General features: G+C 38.9%; 1 protein-coding gene across 3 annotated transcripts in view; it reads right to left on the bottom strand.

Annotated features, from left to right (window-relative positions):
* The window catches only part of LOC121952544 (serine/threonine-protein kinase PAK 3), a 58,798-nt gene that overhangs the window by 31,681 nt on the left and 8,177 nt on the right, over positions 1 to 18,940 (bottom strand). For 2 of the 3 annotated variants that reach the window (XM_088088912.1, XM_042499298.2), the window contains exon 1: positions 10,113 to 10,315. The gene's annotated coding sequence lies outside the window, so the exon portion shown is untranslated. Of the gene's footprint in view, positions 1 to 10,112; positions 10,316 to 16,581; positions 16,692 to 18,940 lie in introns of those variants that run through there. The other variant, XM_088088913.1, reaches the window with a different exon arrangement.

The raw sequence follows: 18,940 nt of genomic DNA, 5'->3' as shown, positions 1-18,940 counted from the left end.
ATTTTGACATTTTGGGGAACTATTGTGTAATTATGCGCTTTCTAGCAGAGAGTTAAGGCCTTTGCACACCAAGTCTGTATTTTTTATATGTTTTTTTTTTTTGTTGTTTTTTTTAAATCTGTCATCCAATAATAATTGTCACACGTGGAAACCTTGTACACTGAGTCAGATGTGTCTCATTGTTCTATTTCTTGCAAACAAAATTGCACTACAAGACAAAATAGATTTGTCAAGAAGTGAGAATGATTTTGAGGTTCTCTCATTTTTTGAAAGCAGAAAACGAAATCCTGAGAAGGCGTCTGAAGCAGGTAGCATTGAACCTGCAGATAAAGGAGCTGCAGAATTATTCCGATCGTTTCCAGGTCTATTTCAGGATGTCGGTGGTACAGCTTGATATGCTGCTAGCAATACTGGAATCACACATTAAAAAAGATGACCACAAATTTTCACAATCTAATTGATCCTGAACAACAGCCGGAGGTAACATATATTTGGTAAGGACACACACACTGAGTGTTTGTTTGCGTGTGTGTGTGTCTGAGAGAGCGAGAGATGCCAAAAAATGCAGAAAATTGAACTGGTTTTCTACTTTCATAACAAATGACAGTTTCAGATTGTGATTTACACAACATGAGGTTGTAGTTGTTTTAAATGTGCAACAATGTCAGACAAAAAAAATGGACTGGAATGTTCGGAGGCCTTTAGATTGGAAGATTGATTCCACTCTCCTTCTAGAAACAAGGGGGAAGAGCTAGCCTGGCTCTGTCCAAAGGTAACTAAATCCATCTATACCAGCACCTCTAAAGCTCACACGTTATATCTTGTTTGTTTAAGTCGCAACATGTTCGTCCGGTTCATGCATGTATGAAGTCAGACTCAGTAGACCAAAAGAGCTGAAATTTGACACTCTGAAGCCAACTCACACATCATGGCCTACACATTCAACCTGAAATTTCCAAATAATCAAAATAGAGCTGTTTCCTGTTAAATACAGTCAATGTCTGTTACTTTGTTACTTTGATATAAAAATGTTTGACATATCAGCTTTTGTCTGATGAGGCTCCACCTCTCTGGTTTGGTCCCCCTCCTGTAAACTCTACTTTGCATACAGCTGCCAACGCCTGGTTCATGAAAGGGACAAGTCACAGCAATCTCATCAGTTTGCTTACAACAGGTGGCAGGTGAGACAGTGGTGTGTGTGTGTGAGTTTATTCTCAACACGACAACTAAGCATAAATCTTCTTGAGTTCACTGTAAGTACATAAGTTCCCGTCTCATATTTCATGATGTCATGGGGGAAACTTTGATTGCTGCAACTATTTTGAGCAGCATCAAACATCTCTATAAAGGGACACAATAAATATAAACTCGATAATATATTAATGATGCTGGAGCAAGAGCTTGATAAAAGCTTCATTACATTATTCATAAATATTGATCCAACTGTTGTCACCTCTCATAAAGTGTGAAATTGTTTCTTTCATTGTTTGTCGATTCCTTCACAGCAGTGCAATCATGTGTTCCAATACTAGGGGGAAAAAACAACAACTTTTTCCTCAAATTTCTATTTATAGCTGATACACATGCCTTGGGAGAAAGCCGTGGAAATGTTGAACATGAACATCTTTAATCGTGTTGGTATAAAAGGATTATACCCGTTCATAATATGCTAACTAGAGCATGATTACACAATATCAAAAGCAAACCTAAATGGATGCAACAGTCCACTTTAAATGTCCATTCACATTGACCTATCACATCCCTTTAAGAGCTGAAAAACAGTCAGTTCACGTATTATCCCTTCGAGATGATTACAGCAGCACACAGCGCATAAACATCTCCAATCAGTAATCAGTGATCTATTATTAGCCACCAGCCAGATGTCTGTGTCTGATCTTGTTTCATTTGATCATGGCATTTTTATTAATGGATTCTCCAGAAACTCTAGATAACCCACTGTTATTATGCATACTGGTGACTTTTTTCACTCTATGTATAATATATTAGTTCTATTTTCATGCAAATGTCACAACAAAGTTGCACAGCGATGAAACTGGGTCAGTTACAAAACTTGATTTTTCTACTGTGGATAAAGAGATGACAAATTGAGGTCCTAAACTCCAGAGACCTAAATCCACCGCATATCTCAGGTTGAGCATTTTGAGTAAAGACATTTTTCCAGCAGTTGGGATTACTTATTTTTTATTCCTGATTCATTTAATCTAAATTAGATTACCACAATGCACCTTTTTGTTTAGATGTTGAATTCTACATTGATCTTGTCTGCTGCAAGTCAGCAACGACACGAATGAGACTGAAAAGCACAAAATCTCACACCCAAGATTCAAAATATTCCATGATCTTACAACACAATTATGTTTTTGCTGATTTACATAATATCAATTAACCCTCTGCTCACTGTTGTGAAATAGTATTACTCATATACAAAACAAGACAGAAAAAACAAGTTGGTGTACACTCAGAATCCATTTATCTGCCACACTCTCCAATGTACCCTGATTCTCATTTTAACAGGCATCATACCTTCCTTTAACTCCCCTGCTGGGGCAGCTTGAGAGCTTGCACTGTCATTTAATATTTAGTTTGGGTGAACCCACCCCACTGCTGCTCCCTCATACCCACACATGCACGTTTACGCACACTCACTTTATTCACATCTCTAACATGTCATGTTAGTTTTCTCTTTCAGATTTTTTAAATCAACCTCTCAAAATAATTGTTTTGTAGGTGTTTTCTCGAGTAATTCAACCAGCTGTATGCGCAAACTTTTTGATACTGTCATGTCACAGCACAAGTAAACAACATCAAATTAAAAGCATGTAAAAAAAAGTCCCAGATGACGACATTGCCTTGCATCGTGCTCTGACAGTGTGTCTCTTTAAATGGTAGAATAAAAGTGTCTTAGATTGAAGCAGTTTATTCTGGACAACCAGAGGTATGACTGTGCTTCAGAAAACGGTTGCTCATTCTGTCAAGTGGACAAAAGCTGTTAAAAACTTGATAAAAATTAGCGACCTTATTTAGACTACTCGTCATCTGTTTTGAGAGATTATTCCTTCCTGACAGAAAGGTCTAATTTTATTCAAAGCACATTTCTAGAACAGTTTATTCTGATAGGCATTTCCTGCCTGACAGAGCCAATTTATCATACTAGCACCATGATAGCGTTTTTATTCTCCCTGACAGAACAAATGGTACCTCACTTGACAGAATGCCTTCTTTTCAATCATATTTGATTGTCCATTTAGAAATATGAAGTGTTTTTGCACAAATGTGCTACTTTTAACCTTGCATTCAAGATCTCAGAAATTCAAATTATAAATTGACATGCATTCAGGTCCAAACTATAGGCACAGGATGGATGCAGACGTTTGTGGTTGGCTTGGTGTAGTGGTTTATGAAACCAACTCAACACCGTTAAAACTGTTTTTATGGTATTTTGCCTTAAATTGAAAGTTGGAGATTTACAAGAAACTGTAGGAAAATCAAACAAATGACATTACAGTTATAAATCATGCGTCTTGGTACACTAGGCCACAGGGATGCCACAACCTTGAATACCTCATACAATTTTGACATCCCAAGAGACCGTCATGGTTATGCACCATGTTGGTGGCTGCAACCCATGAATACATGAATGGAATGAATACATATATAAGTAACAAGGCATACAATATATCACTTTTTAAAATGAAAAGCAAGAGACACCAACGGTTCCCTGTCCTTCACACTGACACTTTTTCTGCCGACATTTAGTCACAGTGCTAAATAATGTAACAGTGCTAAATAATGGCAACAGTGCTGACAGAGCTAACAGTGTTAACCTGCGGGGGACCAGAGGTTGGGCGCTATGCTTCTGCAATGACGCTGTCTTGATGACATCGGTAATTGCAATTTGAGCACAGTGCAGAGTTGCAGTTAGTAGCTAGTAGTAACTAGTGGGACACACACACACACACACACACACACACACACACACACACACACACACACACACACACACACACACACAGGAACTCACATGCTTTGACATACATGTACAGCCGAGTGGTGTACCATAACGCACAACAGAGAAGTTCGGAATACAACACACGCAGAAGATGCGTGCGTGCATTCATTCTCTGCTCAGAATGCCATTACTCCACTTTATATTAACATAGAAAAAAATCTGTACTGATTTATTAATAATCTGAATATCCTATACGGTGCCTAACAACAACATGAGCACCAAGTACAGGTTAGGCCACTAGTTATGTATTGTCCACTTTAAGGTACAAAAGTGGGGGGATTTTTTGTATTAGTGTGGCTTGGGTGAGCATGTTTGAGTGCCAGCTGGACACAGAGAGGGGAGTGGATTCCCTCCTGCAATGCCAGCTGGTGCACCTGCTCTGAGTTAACATGAATGGGTTAAAATGCACTCGTTGAAAAGGAGCATAGGAAGAGAAAACTGTTCATGGATACATACGTGCTGTCACTCTCTAGAGCAACTTTTCCAGAAATTTACTGTTTTCATGTATGCAAGGTCAGTTTATATAATGTTTTGAGATAATGTGAGGTGTAACGTCCTTCATGTATGTCTGTAATGTGTCTCTATGTCTACACAACCCGGCTCTGCATCATGTTCTACGACTACACTGCACAGAGTCTAGCTGTTCATTTCATTTTGATAATGTCTCCCCTGCCAAACACATAACTGCATTCAAATTTTGCATAGACAAACACCACCATGAGACTAATATTTGTGTCAACAGGTGAATTAACTGAGAGGCAGCGTGCTGCCACACACAGCAGTTGCACCTCCACGCAGCTGAGAAAAGAAAGTGAATTCCTCGTCGTTTATTTGGAGGCAAAGAAATAGTGTGACAGCACCACTCTGATCTTTAGTTCAAAGGTGTTATTTGTTTGTGACAGATGAGTAATTCCTTTCCTTCCTGGAGTTACAAAGCTTGAATCATGTGGTCATGACTACAGCTTTGCAATAATTTGCACCAAAACTGCACTTGGGTTTCTATTTAGTAATTCAACTTCACTTTCTGAGCACTGACGAATCTTAATCAAACATGAGTCGTGCTGTCTTTAAACTCAAGTTGAAATTAAAGTCTCCCTATCTGTTTTTATATAGATATAGGAGATACCGTGCATACGAAAAAAGAATGAGGCCCAATGTGGGTTTATAACAATCACAGTAATTCCTCTTGATGTGAAAGAGAGAAAACCGTCACATTTTGAACCAAGTTTGAGGTATTTATTTATCTGAAAACTCTTTCCACTCAATGGCTTCCATCCTTTTTCATTCTGCAACCTGTTCATCTTCAAGCAAACTCAAGTTCAGACGCCCCTCTGCCACTCTGCAAACTCTTGACCCAGTGAAACTTGTTAATCTCTTAAACCCCCTGAACCTGTTTCCTCCTCTGCAACATTTCATCCCTTTCTTCTCTGCAGTCTCGATCCATCTGGAACGTCTTCACCCATTGCATCATCTTACTGTAAAGGCTTTAACACCTCTTGCTTTCTGGAATCCTCCCAAGACATTTCTTCGACTACCTTGAAGCCACATTTGCAATTTGCATTTGATGCATCAGAAACAGTAGAAGTCACAGAAGAACTATCTCTGTCACAAAGTGCAAAGGGGGACACATAAACACACACACACGCACACAGCCTTATTCTAAGTAGCAACAGACATCACATAGGGAGATTACGGAGGGAGCTGTGTCAATGTGTCAGTGTGTGAGTGTTTCCTCTGTCTCTCTCTCCCTGTCTCTCTCCATCCATCTCTCTCGCTTACTCCCCCCTCCCCGTTCTGAGACAAAATGGCCAGATGGCTTCCAATCCTACATGCTAATCCACATCACACAGACTGTAGCTCTGACACACCTACCACAAGACTACTGCTCTGCTTTAGACAGCAATACCCTTAAACACACACAAACACCCCGCATGAGGCCACTACACATTTATCAACTGTCGACAAGAGTCCTAAACGATAACCGCAGTGAACAATAGCAGCATAACTCATCCAGACTAAGTCCTCAACAGATGGAGGCCTACTTGTATGTGCTGTGTGTCCTACTATCATATTTCAGGCAGCCCAGTTAGCAGGCTACAGGCCAAGATGAGGTCCTGTGTCTACTGCTTTTGTTAGCTGAGGTAAGGTAAGAGAAGCTGTGTGTGTTGGGTTACACTGGCCAATGGAAAACAAGGGGAAGCCCAGAACTGCACACTAAGAGCCATAAAGACACACAGGCAGATACACTGGAAAGAAATGTTTCATAATGCTTCAGTGTAGAAATGATATTTTGATTGTACTGTATCATTTCTTTTCTATGATTATGTTAAATAAGGGTGCAGGACAATTTATGGTTATATATACAGTATGTATATGTTGTGATGGGGTTAGGGTTAGGGTACCTACAAGTAATCTGAAACAGCAAATATAATTTGAGGGAGACATAATGCTGAGCAAATTACATTTTTTCAGCATTTTTCCTCACCATTAGCATAGTTAGGAAATGTTGCTAACGTACCTGGCATGCAGCAAATATGTATTTGACAATGTATTTCATTTGTTTTCCCCCAAAACAGGCGATGTTGAATGACAGTATCCACTCATAGAGACCACGGCATCATTTTCTATTCCCTTTTCTGGTCACATTTAACTAAAATCACGATCCTTTCCTAACCTTAACCAGAGTGCTTTTGTTGCCAAAACCTAAAACATGAGTCTGGATGCAAAACTGGGGATCTGCTATCAAAGTCCTGGACTATGCACGCCTGCCATCCTCCTCCACCACAAAGTCTACATGGTACATGAATATAGTGCTTAGCTACCTGAAGGAAACACTGTCTCTGAATATAATCCCGGCAGTAATTACATTGCTACAGCAACATAAATTCCAAAGAAGTAACAGTAAGTGACATAATACATGTAATTTCTCAGAGGCAAGGTTGCTGGACCAATTAGTAAATCAAAGAAAAAAATGAAACATACCAATACATTTATCAAAATGGCTGAAAGATTATAAGTTTCTTGTAGGTAGTATTGCATAAAATACCTGCCTAAAAAATAGAATAATCCTTTATTTGAGTAAAATATCACATTTCTTTTGTCAAGCAGGAAAAGCCTCATTTATTAAAAGCGCATATGAATATAATTACATGTAGTACCTCATAAGTAAATGAAGATAAATAATTATTTTGTCTCTATGTTTCCCTCCCTTCAATCTTTAAAGGTATCTCTATCTAGCACTACAGAAGGTGTTCACATAAATATTTATGGCTAATAAAAATAATGGTAGTTTTGGTTATGCAAGATGATCATACAGGTCAGTTGTGACAACACTTGCAATTAAAGCCAAGCCAAAATAAGCTTTGATTTTGCCTGCACAATTCATGTTTACACTATAAACCGTATTCTTTAGGGTGCAGTTTTACTTTTATTTTTAATAATACAGAGCTAACATGCAGACCAGACCTGATACCACCTTTCAATTAGCTTGTATTTGTGAGCTTTCTTTGCAAACATAAAATTTTCATGAGGTGCCTGTAACCTAGAGACAAAGGCCTCATATGAACACTTTCAACTGATGGTTAACAGCTCTTAACATGTAGACATATAAAGCGCAGAGCTACTAACTGTCCATTTGTCTGTAACAGACCTGTGTAGATGAAGGTGTGATGAATATATAACGCTGGTTGCATGTGTTGCACAGCATCTAAGACCCAGAGCGGCAGCCAAATACCCAGCAACAGTTTCACAGATCAGCTGAACAGGATGTATAAACACCAAACACTCTAAGGGTATATCACAGCATCTCCGTCTGTTTGTCTCTCCATTCTCTGCATTAGATTACTACTGTAGGTCTGGCTTCTTGATGGCCAAGGCCAGTAATGTGTAACATGCAGTACTGAAACAAACTATTTTATGCACTTTCAAAAATTCAGATTATTTCACATAGAAATGACAGTTTTAATCATCATTTTATGTTATTAAACTACTGGTGACTGTGAGGAACACACAGGAAGAAATAGCAGTGAAAACTCTTTATATTGGCAAGAATCTGGTGATACAATACGTAGCACAATAAAGGGATTGTGATTCAGTATATCACTTTACTCTAAGCAAGGACATATATTGCAGTTTTTAAAAAATCTAATTTTAAAAGGTTATAGTACATCCTTTATGACTCTGCTGGTTTCATAGGGCCATGTTATTTGCGTTTATAGTGATTTGTTATGTTAGAGCAGAAGAGTCAAATGGCCGTTGACTGATTTCAACATTGCTGGGGTTTAAATACAACATTAAATGCTAGGGGTCGACCGATATTGCTTTTTTCGGGGCCAATACTGAATATTAGTAGTTAATCAGACAGATAACCGATATTTGGAACCAATATGCATTTACAATAAAAATGAAAATCTTTCTGTCAATATCTAGAATTTGGAATATAACAAACTCCAAAACAAAACTTTGTTTAAATGTCTTTAGTAAATGTTTAATTAAAACTGAAACTTTCAAGATCATATACAGCAAGTTCCCTGCACCTTTTTTTTAAATAAAGTCAACTAAAAATTTAAATAAAACAAATTAAAAGTTGCTGACACTTTCTTTGCACTTTTTAAATAATTAATTTGATAGTGGATCAGTAAAATAAAATGCTAATACAGATAATCAGCAAATGCCAAATACTGGCCCCAATAAACATCCAAGCCGAGAATCTGTCAACCCCTACAAAATGCCACAAATCTTGGTATGTATATTATAAATTAAAATTTAATACAGTGTTTTTGAGTATCACAAAACACTGCAATACTCAAGAGTATCAATATTTTCCTAAACCATTAGTGGACACAATATGAACCCCTGGGTGAACACAGTGAAAGAAGAACAGAGTCCAGTCATGGTGTCTGGACAGATAGATTAGGGATGCATGGAGGGGCACGTATCATATCAATACAACAGGCCAATGTTCAAAGGGAGCAGCACCTTCAGCATCCCATCCCCCAATTCCTCTCTACAACCATCTCATCCTCCCTCCATCACTGACATGACTCTAACATCCCTCTTTCACGCGACAGCCAGACAACAGGTCTCCCATCAGGCCCTGCCTCTCACAAATCCGAGGATGACTGCGCTCCCTGGGAGATGAATCCCTCCGTCCCCCTACATCAGCCCTGACACCATGATCTAAATGAGCAGAGGTGATGGGGAGACACGCAGTCACTACTATAGTCATTCCTTCCATCCTTCTCCTTCACCACCAGCGATGGCTGTGGAAGAATCCGAGGCAGAACAGCTCAGCTTTCACAGGACCGGCCCCCACCCCCACTCCGCTCCCCAATGAAGTCAGGTGACCAGATGTTGTATATCTCCCTGTCACTATACAGCCGCCATGAAACTGCTACACACATCCATGTTAAAGCCAGGAGACAGAGGCACGTCTCTGCTCTCTCTCTGTGGTCATTAAAAGAAACAAATGGAAATAAAATCTATTTCTTCATGGAGATCCTCCCTAGAAAGGCCATAAGTGAGGCAATGCAGAGATAACAAAAGAGCATCCATCAGCATATTAACCATCCATCACCCCCCTCCATCCTCAGCATATACTGCTCTGATCCATCCGTCAGCCTCGGGTCTACAGACCCAAAATAGCATTGCTTCTTTTTTGTTCCAGTGTTGCCACTGCAGCTGCTGCATTTCTCCAGGACTGACACACACACACACATACACACACACACAAGGCCCCACACAAACGCCACCATTGATTCTAACACCTCCCCATCAATAAAGATGCTATTTGCGAGGCACAAGGGAGTGCATACAGAGATGATGTGATGCAGAGGGGGGGGTATATGATCATACAAATACATCTGATGCAGGCATCCATTTCCATCTCGCCCTCACGGACAGACTGCTGATGAAACAGCTGCCTTCTTAGCAGGGCAGAATGCAGAGTGGAAGAAGGAGGAAAAAAAAGGCTACAAAGCACCCCTACATACACAGCCTCCCCCTCCTCCTCTCTTCTCCTCTCCTCCCTCCTCTGCCTCCCCCCCTCCACATCTCCTATTGCCATACACAGAGAGGGAATTACCTGAAATATGTCTTCACATTCTCTTGCTCAGTGTTTCGCCTTTGGGCCCGGAGCTGTGGTAGATTCATCGTCAGCCGTACAGTCCTAATGACAGTTTAAAGGCAGGATTGCCATTCTCTTGTCAGACCAGTTCCTGACCCTAAAAGCAAGCTTGTTCGGCAGGCTGGATGCTTCACTGGCTGCTCACTGTTCCCTAGCCCATGATGTCATCCACCCTGCTTTGCTCATTGGCTGAGAGGCTGAATATTAATGCAGGAAGCGACTCTGGGGGAGGAGGCAGCCAACGGGCAGACAGAGTTAGTTTTCTGTTTAACAGAGCAAACCTGCTCAGTGAGAGGGCCAGGAGGGAGGGCGAGAGTGTGTGTCCAAGGACGGCAAATTGAACAAAAACAGGCTTTGCCAAAGTATTTTTTATATGCAACATTTGAACTGACAGAGCCTTTAAAGGGCTGTGTTTGATGCACTGGTTCCTCTAAAAGTTACGGTTTCCCAATGTATAGGCCACATGAAAGAATACAGCATTTAGGAAGTAAATTGTAAAAATATAATAAAAATTACAATGACTTGCACCAATAGTAGTTTATAAAAGGCTTTCACAACTAATCACAAGTTAAAATCACTGCATTTTAAATATTTCTGAAATTTACACCACTCAAAGCGTCATATTCATCTGCAGAAAAAGGACAAGTACACTTTTATTTTGTGCAGGAAGGGGAATTCTGTCATTTAGAGTTATATTAGTCTTCAAAATAAATAGAAACAGAGTAAGGCAGTTTTTTCTTTTTTATAGTAGATGATGCTGGTAAATTTAAGAAACTCTACTGTTTTATCTATGAGGATGTTTAGTGCAAACTGAGATGTGACATATTATAACTGGCCTTACTGGCCTCATCTAATTGATGACTAATGATATGACATATAGGATCATGGTTTTAGTAAATTGGTGTTAAAAAAAGGCATGCTTGTTCTGTGCACAATTTTACATTTCTGGCAAAACCTGATTCTATTGATGTGATGTTTTTAATTTATTGTAATGCTAAATTTTCACATTTTTATACATATATGGGGGTGAACAGAAATATAAAGCATAGAAAAGCGATAATTTACGTGGCAATATTGTATTGATACATGGATGCCAAGTATCAATTTCATCAATATATAAATTATTAATACTGCAGATACAAATTAAACTTTTGATAGCCTATTAACATAATGAAATAAATTGGGTTACCCAGTCTGATAGATACTTTTTGCTGCAATAAAAATGAATAAACAGACTAAAAACTTGTCCTTATTAGATAAAGGAGATGTTATTAGAGGTTATTAAAAGTTTTCCCATGGGAACATGGTTGCTGTTGAAAAATGGTAATAAATGAAAATAGCAATATATGTTATGGCTATATATTTGGCATATTGGAATACATTTAAAATTGTATCCTGATTCAAGTTTCATGATAATATCATCTCTGGTGATTCCTGCCCCATACACACATATATATAAATCTATACAGAAGAAAGGAGTAAGAATCAAAAAAGACTCACTTACATATTATATATTTACATATTTTTCTGGAATGTTTTTTTTCTGCCAAACGTCTACAAATTTCATTTTTCTAGAGTATAAAAGTGACTCTGGGTTATAAGCGGGCGGAGAGGACAACCAAAATCCTCGCTGCATTTGCCCTAATTTGCCTATGATGTCATCTTTTTCCTCTATCTCACCTGTGATTGGCTGACTGGCACAGCATCTGCTCAGTCTCATGGCTAGTGCTTCAAGCCCAAGGTGGAGGCCTATCTGAGGCTCTGTGAATCATGGCTGGTTGTCCTGACAACCCCTGTAATGTCGATTCCTCGTCGGAGAGTAATATGGCTGTTCTGTGACAGTGTTCACTCAAATGGAGAACCTGATGATAGCGAGAAGACTGTGGCCCTTAATTCACATCAGAAGTTGGCCTTTCTTATTTTTTTATAATTACATTGCAATTATATATTCTGAGAAGCTCTAGGGAAAAGGGAGCTTTCAAATAATACATTGTATCAAACATAAAGATACAATGAGATGTTTTTTTTTTTTTTTTAAACAATCCGATGAGACTTCTCCAGTCTCTGGGATTAAATATACAATAAATATCAGGAATAATCCAATGCAAATCTTTTGACAGTATAAATTGTTCTCTGCTCTGCAGGCACACAAGTGTTAGAATAGCGAGACCTGATTTAACGCTGCCAACATAGACACGAAAGAGAAATGCAAATGTGGATTCAGTTCAGCAGTGCCACGCAAACATTTTAAAGCAGAGAGAAGGTTTTGCTCTGACAATCAGGATCACTGTTCACTTACACAGAGACGGTAAGGTGCAGATAATACAGAAAAGTGTCAAAATACTCCTGGATCTAAGACAACTAAAGCATGACAAAAAAACCCATCTGGATAATATCTACTCTTAGATGTTATCATTTCAGTGTTTCCCAATCAAATCCTCCCATGAGTCTAATACAGCAGCAACCACAGAATCATTCATTTTCAATGCTTAGGACTTTCGTACCTGTGACTCTCTGAATGATCAACGTTTCAGTGGGGCCACCACAGCAGGATAGAGAGGAAATACCCTGGACAGATCAACTGTCTGACACAGGCCCATCACATTGACACCCTCAAACAAATGACCAATTCCAGGTCAACATGAACCAAACTCACAAGTCTTTGGATTCAAGAGAAACCCAAACAAATCCAGAAAATCCAGAAAGATGAACTCCTAACTGTGGGGTGACAGTACTTAATTAATTGTTGTCTTTTTAAAATTTTTAAATACCCACATTTTTGGTTTCTTGGAACAAAGCCACCACAGCTTTGCACTTTGGGTCAACAGTGTAAATGACATCCACAGCTGAGTGAATGTCACAAGGATTTATAAGGGCCCTGACAAATCAAGCCGATAGGGCTGTGCGATATGATGAAATATATCTTCTGACAATAAAAAAGGCATCTATGGTTTCATATTATCCTATATTGTTAATTTAGTTTATGTCATCTGATAACGTTTTGTGTCCGTCAGAATGGCCGAGGGGGCGTCTACACAATGCATGGCACCAAAACAAACAAACTTGGAAGAGCTGAAATGCGACACTGAAAGGGATTCAGCACAAGACACAGACACCGTTACTGTTTTTTTGGCCAACAGCATGAGACGCTTCAGCGTTTCATTTTTTCTTTCTCTCTCCTACGGCCCTCTCACAGACACACACACAAAAAGCAGGGCTTTTGCAGCGTTCCAGACAGTGACTATTTAGTTGCATTTTGAAACTATGGAGCACAAATACTATTAATATATGAACTGGAGAGCTGGTAGTTTGTTTCCAGCTCGCAGTGGATGAATGTTACAGTTACTGTTGACAAGATGCTTCAAGTCCACAGCAAAAACATCAACACTTCCAACCTGAGACAAGCCCGGTCCTTCACAATAAAAGCTCCACAGGTTCCCCTTTGATTTATCTAGTACCACAATACTTTTTTAAACTTTACTACAATAGTATTTTATTTAACTTTATACTTTACATCATTTAAAATTGTAACTGTATTTTATTCAACTTTATTATAACAGTAGTTTATTTAACTTTATTTTATGGCAGTAGCTACTTTATTTGTAACTGTGGTTCTTTTAAAATCTTTTTTTATTTCAGAAGTTTATTATGGTTAAGAGGAGATCTCAAAATATTGTGTATCGCAATATAGCCTAAAAATATTGTGATATGTGTGCACTTCATGTTAACCTCCTTCAGCCAATCAACAGGGCCAAGCTGAACATTTATGGGGCCTCGGCCAGAGTCTGAACCCACCACCGAACAGAAAAAACACACACAACTTCTTTATATGCCTGCACTGACGTATGCTTCAAATGATGCTCAAGTTTTCCTCTAACCTTTCCTTTTGCCTTCATTTTGTAGATTCAAGTGGATTTAACAGGTGAAGTGGACGGATAAATCTGCTTAGGTGTTTTGTACTCAAAGGAAACAAACTGGGATTGCAACAATGATTAGAAAGGTCACAGACTTTCTACAATAGTCAGTATATGTCCTTTCACAGCCATGTGTGTCGTTGTCCTTTAGAGGTACTGAACCCAAACCTGCTTCGCCTTTGTAAAGACCAGCACAACACTGAGTCATAAAACGGAAAAACAAATCTCTCATTTACACAGTATCCACATCTGCTTCAATCAGGTCTGGTGTCTCAAACACTCTCAGTATCAACAGCTGCATACTGACTGATGCAATATTTTTTCTATTTCACATTCTGCTAAAAATGTTACATTTACTCATTAACTTAAGCGTTTAATACTCAAGGCAGATCCTTTTCTAAGGCTTGGTGGTGAAAGCTCAGATGAGGAGCTGACGGAACAACCTGCAGCTGCAGTGAGGAGGAGCATGATTTACTAGTATCCATAGGCTGCTGTCAGTGATCAGCTTTATATAATGAATCCTATAAATATCCTCACAGGGAGAGCACATCTCTGTGGTGACATTTTGTATTAAACCCCATCTGGATTTTACTAGTGCTTTGGGCACAGTCAAGAAAATCGCTTTCAAGTTAAATCTATATAACCCATATAACCTGATTAATATGACGTAATTAAGCATAATTAGGTAGGTTGCGGAAAAAAAAGTGTTGTAATCTGGTTATAAGTGTCCGAGTTTATTGTTGCCTGTAATTTTAAGCATTTTTTAGGCTTGTTATTTCACTGTAACCCTTAATAACACACATATTTCACCCTTTTGTGCAACAAATAATGAAATCAATGTGGCATCCATATTTGTGCAGAAAATCACAACAAGCGTGTGCAGTATTACATCTATCATAACATGAGAATCATGAGTATTTTGTAAAGGGAAAACAGGCAAAATAGTTGAGACAAGTAGCCTCGAGACGAGGCTTCACAGATGGTTTATTGGTTGTTTGGTTAACCACCTTGATCCAGACTGAAATATCACAGCAAATATTGAATGGGTTCCCATTTAATATTGTGCAGACATTCATAGTGCCCTGGGGATGAATCTTATTGATCCTGGTGATCCCCTGACTTTACTCTGGCGTCACCATGAGGTTGATATTATTGTTTCTTAGTAAAACTTCTCACTAATTATTTGATGGATTACTATGAAATTTGTTACAAATATCCATTGTGTCCATCAAAAAATGAAAAAAAAAACTGCTAAATCCTTCAGTTTTTCTCTAGCACCACCAGGAGGTCAGTCACTGCTTTGATTTATCGAGTGAATTTATCCACATGAAGTGGGTGAATTGGGAAAAAGTAGTAAATTTTGTGCCACTGATATTCTCGATTTCTGGATGATTCATATTTTACTGTAAAATGTTGCGACTTGTTATTAAATATGTTACAGATATTCATGTCCCCACTTTGCTCAAGACTTCCAACACTAAAGACAATTCCGTCAGCCTCAGCTCTACTTTGTGTTTAGTGCTTTTTAGCAAATGTTAGATTTTTAAGATGCTAACTTAAACTGTGAAACATTATCACGTCAGCATGTTTGCATTGTCATTGTGAGCATGTTTGCATGGTCATGTTAGCATTTAGCTCAAAGCAGCACTGTGCCTAAAGGATCAGACATACTCTGCGTGCTCCATGTCTGCAGACAGCTGTGGACTTGTACCATTAAGGCCGCCTGCAGTTTTATTCATACTGCAATTGAGGGGGCATATCAGTCCACCGTTCCATGCATGCGCAATGCCCGATCCACATTCCAGTTGGTGGCGATTAAACACAATAACTTTGTTTGCAAACTGCCAAAAAAATCAAAAACAAGCATGTGCCTTAGGAAAGAAAATAGTGACCTTACAACAGCAAGAGGAGCTCCTGTGTTTTTTTTTTAAGATAACAAGGAAACAAATAACCTAAAAACAACTAAAAAATGAGATTATAAAAAAAAAAACAGATTATATTTTCTAACTGGAGCACCCCAACTGTCACACTCACTATGCATACAGTCCTCTGCACACAGACGTCTACACAGGGGTCCACTTGAACCCTTGCAGATGGGGGTGGATGATGACGATTACCTCACATGGACCAAGCGAACCCTCATGGACAAATAAAGTATGAGGAGGACTTAAGGCCTACAGCCCCACAGTGCTGCTAGTATGGCTGTAGACAGGGTTGTTTGTATCTACTTTGTAACTTATGTAACATAGTATACTGGATTCAAAGATTTGTGCACCTATTATTGGGTTCTTTGGTTCTTATAAAATGGATGGTAAGTGATAAATGGACTTTGGCAAATGGCATTTACATAGCACCTTACTCATCTTCTGACCATTGCAAACAATCATCCATTTTTACATTCCAACGCTGGTGGCAGAGGCTGCCATGCAGAGGGTCAATCAACTCATCAGGATCTAATCTAATGCTTATTCACATGCAAATTTGTACACCAGTGACAATTTGGGGTTCAGTACCTTGCCCAAGGACACTTTGACACGTGCATTGGAGGAGCCAGGGATCAAACCGCCGATCTTCCGATGAGTAGACGACCCGCCCCCTCCTGAGCCTCAGCCTCCACTGCTTTCTGGGGAAAAGGAAAAATTGTGAATTTCTGCAGTTTGCTAAATAAGTACAATTATTTTATGGCATTTTACGGAAGTTTTGCAATCCAGTCTTTGACCTCAGAGAAAACTCTGTCTTACCAACTCGTCAAGGCCAACTATAATAACCATCAACAGAAACACTGAATAGTTCTGTTTGTTGTGAACTTTCATCACATCTGCATGTGCAGTGTTTCCTCGTGATCGCTTCTCATCTGTCCAAGAAGAATGTATCATTCCACAAAATGGAAGGCAGAAATGTGAGATGATAGGTTCTTTGGTCTAGAATCAAATAATCACAGCACTGGTCAATCACTACACTATGAACTATATCAAATTATGGTTTAGATTATCATATTATGGCAGAGCTCAGTGTGCCTTGGGAGCAGAGGCAGAGGGAAGCTTCAGAGAGACATGCAAGCCTCGCAGGAAATGATGATATATGAGAGGAGATGAAGTGTGTGGGCGAATCCCACTGAACTGAACTTCGCTCTCTGCTATGGTGATCAATAAAATCTCTCACCTCTCACCTGGGCCTGAAAATATATCTTGTGATAATAACTGTGCAGTTTTCTTTTAGTAAATGCTAACATTTTGGGTTTTTTTTTGCTGAAGTCATACATCCAAGTGGCAAGTGTTTCTTTGGCTAAATTCCAGAATGAAAGACACTTGATGCTTGTTTGACTCATTCAAAGAGTGGTTTACCAAGATGGAGTATGTTAAGATTTAAAGTGTGCAACTTATATAGTTTTATAAAAGTGAATATTGGCAATTATAATAGCACATTTAAATATTTGTTCAGCATAATCAAAAAACTAAACTGGAGTATTTTATATCATATCAAATGTAATGTTTAAAGGACAAAAATTGCACAACTACAACACCACCAAAAAGCATATGCAGCATCATAAAGTAATGCTCTAAGTGTGCTGATGTCGGCGGATAAAACACAAGAGAGATGGCTGGTATGGTATTAAATGCTCTTCATTTTACCACATCAGATTAACTTCTGTAAGCCGTCCACTGGTAACTTGGCATGTAAAAGATAATAGGTCACGCTCATCCATGCTACAGCTACATTCACAAACACGATAACTACTTTTTGTGTGCACTAGCACAGCAGAGATTACCCCCAAAGGAATATAATTGAGGTTAGTAGGCCTCTATCCTGCTGATTATGGGTAACCTATTGATAAGTTAGCAGTGCTACGTGAGCTCATTAATTCTTTTCAGAGTGAAAAATGCTCAACAGTGAGCGGTGACAGCTGAGCGCAGTAATTACAGATTACAGCGCGGTTTAATGTTGTGCACTTAACACCTTTGGGTGTTTTGCAGAGATTTTAAATGTAGGCTATGTTACATGTTTCAACCTGCTTACCTAAACAGGGTGCCAAAGCCGAGAGCATTTCATCTAACTCATGTTACCGTATGTTTTGGATCATGACTGCTAGTTTGTGCCATCAAACACATTTCCATTGGGGGTGGTGTGTGCGTGCGTGTGGAGGAGGGGGGTCTTATTAACATTTTGCAGTATCATAGTCTGCTGTGTCTGGTGTTTGTGAGGCTTTCGTGATGCATTTAATGTGAGAATGGTTGCTGTAAATGTAATACATATTGGCTCGTGATGTGAAAACCAATTTGGGGGATTAGTGCTGATAAAATATGATGATATCAAAAACTATTTTATTTGTGTTCAGGGTAGTGTCACATCCTGGAGGAAACTCATTAAGCCCTCAGTGAAATATACATATATATACATATATATACTTTTTTCAGCAGTAAATGCCTGAATTTGCTGTATGATCAGAGCAAAGAGTGGCAACTATTAACAAGCCAGTAGAATATACCTACACAAACAGGGACTTCACGTGCAGCTTGACTGGCTACCACAACAACTAACCGAGAAGCTCGAGGTACAATGAACACAAAGGTAGTTTGACCTCATTCCCTGCTCAGGATGCCATTACGCCACTATATGTTTACTTAGTTTGTTGCTATATTAATGCTCTGAATGCCATACATAGACTCTGTATTATTCTACTGTTGAACTTTTCCCGTTCAACATACTGTAACCTCTGGATTGTAACACAGTCTGGTAAATCCATTCTGAAGAGGGATTAGGGGATTTTTATTATGACATTTGTCTGACACTGAAATCTACAATATACAAATCCATGTCACACTTAAATTACCTCAGACTTTAAAATGAGGCAGCGTCACAGCGTTTGATGTT

This window comes from Plectropomus leopardus, chromosome 15 (assembly GCF_026936395.1).
Source record: "Plectropomus leopardus strain MGB_pleo_1.0 chromosome 15, ASM2693639v1, whole genome shotgun sequence".
NCBI classification, from domain to species: Eukaryota; Metazoa; Chordata; class Actinopteri; order Perciformes; family Serranidae; genus Plectropomus; species Plectropomus leopardus.
The sequence above is the reverse complement of the archived record's forward strand: the minus strand, read 5'-3'. Positions and strand labels throughout refer to the sequence as shown.